Below are 6,340 nucleotides of genomic sequence, written 5' to 3'. Positions count from 1 at the left end.
AATACCTAGAAACAAATTACAATGAAAACACGACGTCCCAAAACCTATGGGATGCAGCAAAAGCAGTTCTAGGAGGGAAGTTTATAGCAATACAATCCTACCTTAAGAAACAAGAAACACCTCAAATAAACAACCTAACCTTACACCTAAAGCAATTACAGAAAGAAGAACAAAAAAACCCCAAAGTTAGCAGAAGGAAAGAAATCAGAAAGATCAGATCAGAAATAAATGAAAAAGAGATGAAGGAAATGATAGCAAAGACCAATAAAACCAAAAGCTGGTTCTTTGAGAAGATAAACAAAATTGATAAACCATAGCCAGACTCATCAAGAAAAAAAGGGAGAAGATTCAAATCAATAGAATTAGAAATGAAAAAGGAGAAGTAACAACTGACACTGCAGAAATACAAAGAATCATGAGAGATTACTACAAGCAACTATATGCCAATAAAATGGACAACCTGGAAGAAATGGACAAATTTTTAGAAATGCACAACTTTCCGAGACTGAACCAGGACGAAATAGAAAATATGAACAGACCAATCACAAGCACTGAATTTGAAACTGTGATTAAAAATCTTCCAACAAACAAAAGCCCAGGACCAGATGGCTTCACAGGCGAATTCTATCAAACATTTAGAGAAGAGCTAACACCTATCCTTCTCAAACTCTTCCAGAATATAGCAGAGGGAGGAATACTCCCAAACTCATTCTATGAGGCTACCATCACCCTGATACCAAAACCAGACAAAGATGTCACAAAGAAAGAAAACTAAAGGCCAATATCACTGATGAACACAGATGCAAAAATCCTCAACAAAATACTAGCAAACAGCACGTTAAAAGGATCATACACCATGATCAAGTGGGGTTTATCCCAGGAACGCAAGGATTCTTCAATATATGCAAGTCAATGTGATACACCATATTAACAAATTGAAGGAGAAAAACCATATGATCATCTCAATAGATGCAGAGAAACTTTTGACAAAATTCAACACCCATTTATGATAAAAACCCTCCAGAAAGTAGGCATAGAGGGAACTTACCTCAACATAATAAAGGCCATATATGACAAACCCACAGCCAACATCGTCCTCAATGGTGAAAAAGTGAAACCATTTCCACTAAGATCAAGAACAAGACAAGGTTGCCCACTCTCACCACTATTATTCAACATAGTTTTGGAAGTTTTAGCCACAGCAATCAGAGAAGAAAAAGAAATAAAAGGAATCCAAATCAGAAAAGAAGTAAAGCTGTCACTGTTTGCAGATGACATGATACTGTACATAGAGAATCTTAAAGATGCTACCAGAAAACTACTAGAGCTAATCAATGAACTTGGTAGAGTAGCAGGATACAAAATTAATGCACAGAAATCTCTTTCATTCCTATACACTAATGATGAAAAATCTATACACTAATGATGAAAAGTGAAATTAAGAAAACACTCCCATTTACCATTGCAACAAAAAGAATAAAATATCTAGGAATAAACCTACCTGTAGGACACAAAAGACCTGTATGCAGAAAATTATAAGACACTGATGAAAGAAATTAAAGATGACACAAATAGATGGAGAGATATACCATGTTCTTGGATTGGAAGAATCAATATTGTGAAAATGACTCTACCACCCAAAGCAATCTACAGATTCAATGCAATCCCTATCAAACTACCACTGGCATTTTTCACAGAACTAGAACAAAAAATTTCACAATTTGTATGGAAACACAAAAGACCCCGAATAGCCAAAGCAATCTGGAGAAAGAAAAACGGAGCTGGAGGAATCAGGCTCCTGGACTTCAGACTATACTACAAAGCTACAGTAATCAAGACAGTATGGTACTGGCACAAAAACAGAAATACAGATCAATGGAACAGGATAGAAAGCCCAGAGATAAACCCACGCACATATGGTCACCTTATCTTCGATAAAGGAGGCAAGAATATACAGTGGAGAAAAGACAGTCTCTTCCATAAGTGGTGCTGGAAAAACTGGACAACTACATGTTGAAGAATGAAATTAAAACATTCCCTAACACCATACACAAAAATAAACTCAAAATGGATTAAAGACCTAAATATAAGGCCAGACACTATCAAACTCTTAGAGGAAAACATAGGCAGAACGCTCTATGACATAAATCACAGCAAGATCCTTTTTGACCCACCTCCTAGAGAAAGGGAAATAAAAACAAAACTAAACAAATGGGACCTAATGAAAACCTAAAAGCTTTTGCACAGCAACGGAAACCATAAACAAGACGAAAAGACAACCCTCAGAATGGGAGAAAATATTTGCAAATGAAGCAACTGACAAAGGATTAATCTCCAAAATTTACAAGCAGCTCATGCAGCTCAATATCAAAAAAACAAACAACCCAATCCAAAAATGGGCAGAAGACCTAAATAGACATTTCTCCAAAGAAGATATACAGGTTGCCAAGAAACGCATGAAAGAATGCTCAACATCATTAATCATTAGAGAAATGCAAATCAAAACTACAATGAGATATCATCTCACACCAGTCAGAATGGCCATCATCAAAAAATCTACAAACAATAAATGCTGGAGACGGTGTGGAGAAAAGGGAACCCTCGTGCACTGTTGGTGGGAATGTAAATTGATACAGCCACTATGGAGAACAGTATGGAGGTTCCTTAAAAAACTAAAAATAGAACTACCATACGACCCAGCAATCCCACTACTGGGCATATACCCTGAGAAAACCATAATTCAAAAAGAGTCATGTGCCACAATGTTCATTGCAGGTGTATTTACAATAGCCAGGACATGGAAGCAACCTAAGTGTCCATCAACAGATGAATGGATAAAGAAGATGTGGCAAATATATACAATGGAATATTACTCAGCCATATAAAGAAACGAAATTGATTTATTTGTAGTGAGGTGGATGGACCTAGAGTCTGTCATACAGAGTGAAGTAAGTCAGAAAAAGAAAAACAAATACCGTATGCTAACACATATATATGGAATCTAAAAAACAAACAAACAAAAATGGTCATGAAGAAGAACCTAGGGGCAAGATGGGAATAAAGATGCAGACCTACTAGAGAATGGGCTTGAGGATACGGGGAGGGGGAAGGGTAAGCTGGGACAAAGTGAGAGAGTGGCATGTACACATATACACTACCAAATGTAAAATAGATAGCTAGTGGGAAGCAGCGGCATAGTACAGGGAGATCAGCTCGGTGCTTTGTGACCACCTAGAGGGGTGGGATAGGGAGGGTGGGAGGGAGGGAGACGCAAGAGGGAAGAGATATGTGGATATATGTATATGTATAACTGATTCACTTTGTTATAAAGCAGAAACTAACAAACCATTGTAAAGCAATTATACTCCAATAAAGATGTTAAAAAAATAAAAAACATGAAAGGCAGAAAAAAAGTGGAAGAGAAAAATAGGAACAAAGAACAAGGGCGGGAAATAGAAAAAAACAATGAATATGGCAGATATTAATCCAACTGTATCAATATTCACTTTAAACATCAATGGTCTAAATGTACCAATTAAAACACAGAGATTGTCAGAGTGGATCAAAAAATAAGACCCAACTATGTGTTCTCTACAAGAAACCCACTTTAAATATAAAGACACATATAGATTAAAAGTGAATGGATGGAGAAAAATACACCATGCTAACATTAATCAAAAGAAAGCAGGAGTAGCTATATTAATTTCAGACAAAATAGGCTTCAAAGCAAAGAAAATTATCAGGGATTAAAAAAAAAAGGCATTACATAATGGTTAAGGGGTCAGTTCTTCAAGAAGACGTAACAATTCTTAATATATATGCACCTAACAATAAAGCATCAAACATGTGAGGCAAAAATGAATAGAATTGCAAAGAGAAATAGATGCATCCACTATCATTGTTGGATAATTCAACAATCCTGTATCAGAAATGGACAAAGTCATAAGGACATCAGCAAACTCAACAACACTATCATTTAACTGGATATAATTGACATCTATAGACTATTTTATCCAACAATGGCAGGGTATACATTCTTCTCAAACTCACATGAAACATTCACCAAGGTAGATTACATTCTGAGCCATAAAACATACCCTAGCAAATCTAAAAGAATACAAATTATGCAATGTCTGCTTTCACACCACAATGGAATTAAGCTAGGAATCAGTAACAGAAAGGTAACTGGAAAATCCCAAAATATGTGGAGTTGAAAACACTTCTAAATAACACATGGGTCAAAGAAGAAATCTCAAGAGAAATTTTAAAATATTTTGAACTAAATTAAAATTAAAACACAACTTATCAAAATTTGTGGGATGAAGTGAAAACAATGCTTAGAGGGAAATTTATAGCATTGAATGCAAGTATTAGAAAAGAAGGAAGATCTAAAATCAATAATATAAGTTCCCACGTTAGGAAACTAGGAAAAGAAGGCAAGTTAAGTCCAAATTAAGCAGAAAAAGAAACAATAAGAAATAGAGCAGAAATCAGTAAAATTGAAAACAGTAAGTTAATAGAGAAAATCAACGAAACCAAAAACTGATTCTTTTTAAAAGATCAGTAAAATCAATAGGCCTCTAGCCAGATTAAGACCAAAAAAAAGGACATGAATTACTAATATCAGAAATGAAAAAAGAGACCTCAGTACTGACCCTATGAGAATTAGAACATTAATAAAGGGATACTATGAATAACTCCATGCCCACAGATTTGATAATCACTTAGCATCCCAGTCTGAAGTGTTTGCACTTGGATTATTTCATTGATGACTGGAAGTCATCCAAGGTATCTGTCCCAAGACAACAAAAATATCTACCCAAAGAAAAATTCCCTGATTCCACTGTTAGCCATTAGACATGTATTTCAGGTGATTTTAGAATAGGTATTTTGTCCCTGCTTCCAGCCATCAAGGGTTCTGAAACATTGAGGTCTAGACCCAGAATGGTCCAATCCAGCCAGTATGGAGTGAATCCTGGCTGAGTGGTGAGTAAACACTCAGTACTCAGACAGAAGAACATTCTGAATCCTGAATGGTTCAGGAATTCTCAGTGGGAATTCTGTCTCACTGAGCTCCTGGCTCTAGGAGAGGGACTGACCTAGGCAAGACCTCTTCTAGATTTGACCTGGACAAACTGGTTGTCAAGGCTGGGTGAGCAGTTACAACTTCTAATAGATGGATTAGCTCTTGTTTAATGGAGACATCATTGGTCTAGGTGTAAGAAATTGGGGAGCTTCAAACTTCATATATCCTTTCCTGGAATAAACTATCCTCACAAGACAAAGAACTGCTTTTTGCATATGACAATGGATGGAGGAGTAGCATGAGTGTGGGCACAATGGTGTTGCTGCCAGGGACCCAAAGAGGATGAGCCATGGGTCAGGGTGCAGGAAGCGTGAGGAATCTCTCTCGTCATCTTTCTCAGTGGGGACACCTCTGAGAAAGCTGAACTGGATCCTTCAAGGCCATGGGACCCTTGTAGAAAAGACAGGTGAGATGAGTACAAAACGGAGTCTTCAGAGATGCTTTAAAAAGCTGAATTGTTGGCACCATGGAAATGAGAAGTCATCATTAGTCACTAATAGAAGTTTGGAAATGGTGTGTGACCCCTGCTTAAGAGCCAGTTAGCAGTGAAGCAGCTTCTCAAATCCTATACTCACATTCCATCTGTAGATAATAAGGTTTTAGGGAATAAATCTTCTGGGAAATCCCTATAGAGAAAGACAATCACCTAGAGTCACACTACATTCGTGTCTGCCCACTAAGTCTCTCACAGGGATTCTGTGGAAATCTAGGATGAGACCCACATATCCAGGCTCCACGACTCTTCAGAAGCCACAGAGCATGGATGTCTCCCATGACTGTTGTCAGACACTGTCAGCCCATGCAGTGGACCCAGCAGCTGGATATCCTAGAAGCACTGCAGCCTGGGCCATGCCCCACGCCATGCAGCTTCTCATCAGCAAGCTTCTGAGGGAAGGGCCTGGGGGCTGCCCAGCAGGAACTTTTCCAAATCCAACTAGAAGGAGATGTGCCCCACTTACATGTTTTCAATCAAGAAAATCCAGAAGCGTATGGGGAAATGTAAAAAAAACTCGAGTGCCTGAACTTTTGAGAGGAAATAACCTCAGCACAGAAGATAGGCAGGGGGCTTCCTTGGTGGCGCAGTGGTTACAAATCCGCCTGCCAATGCAGGGGACACGGGTTCGAGCCCTGGTCCAGGAAGATCCTACATACCGCAGAGCAACTAAACTCCTGTGCCACAACTACTGAGCCCACGTGCCACAACTACTGAAGTCCGCACGCCTAGAGCCCGTGCTCTGCAACAAAAGAAGCCAC

Source organism: Balaenoptera acutorostrata, chromosome 20, assembly GCF_949987535.1.
Source record: "Balaenoptera acutorostrata chromosome 20, mBalAcu1.1, whole genome shotgun sequence".
Taxonomy (NCBI): domain Eukaryota; kingdom Metazoa; phylum Chordata; class Mammalia; order Artiodactyla; family Balaenopteridae; genus Balaenoptera; species Balaenoptera acutorostrata.
Note: the sequence above shows the minus strand (reverse complement) of the source record.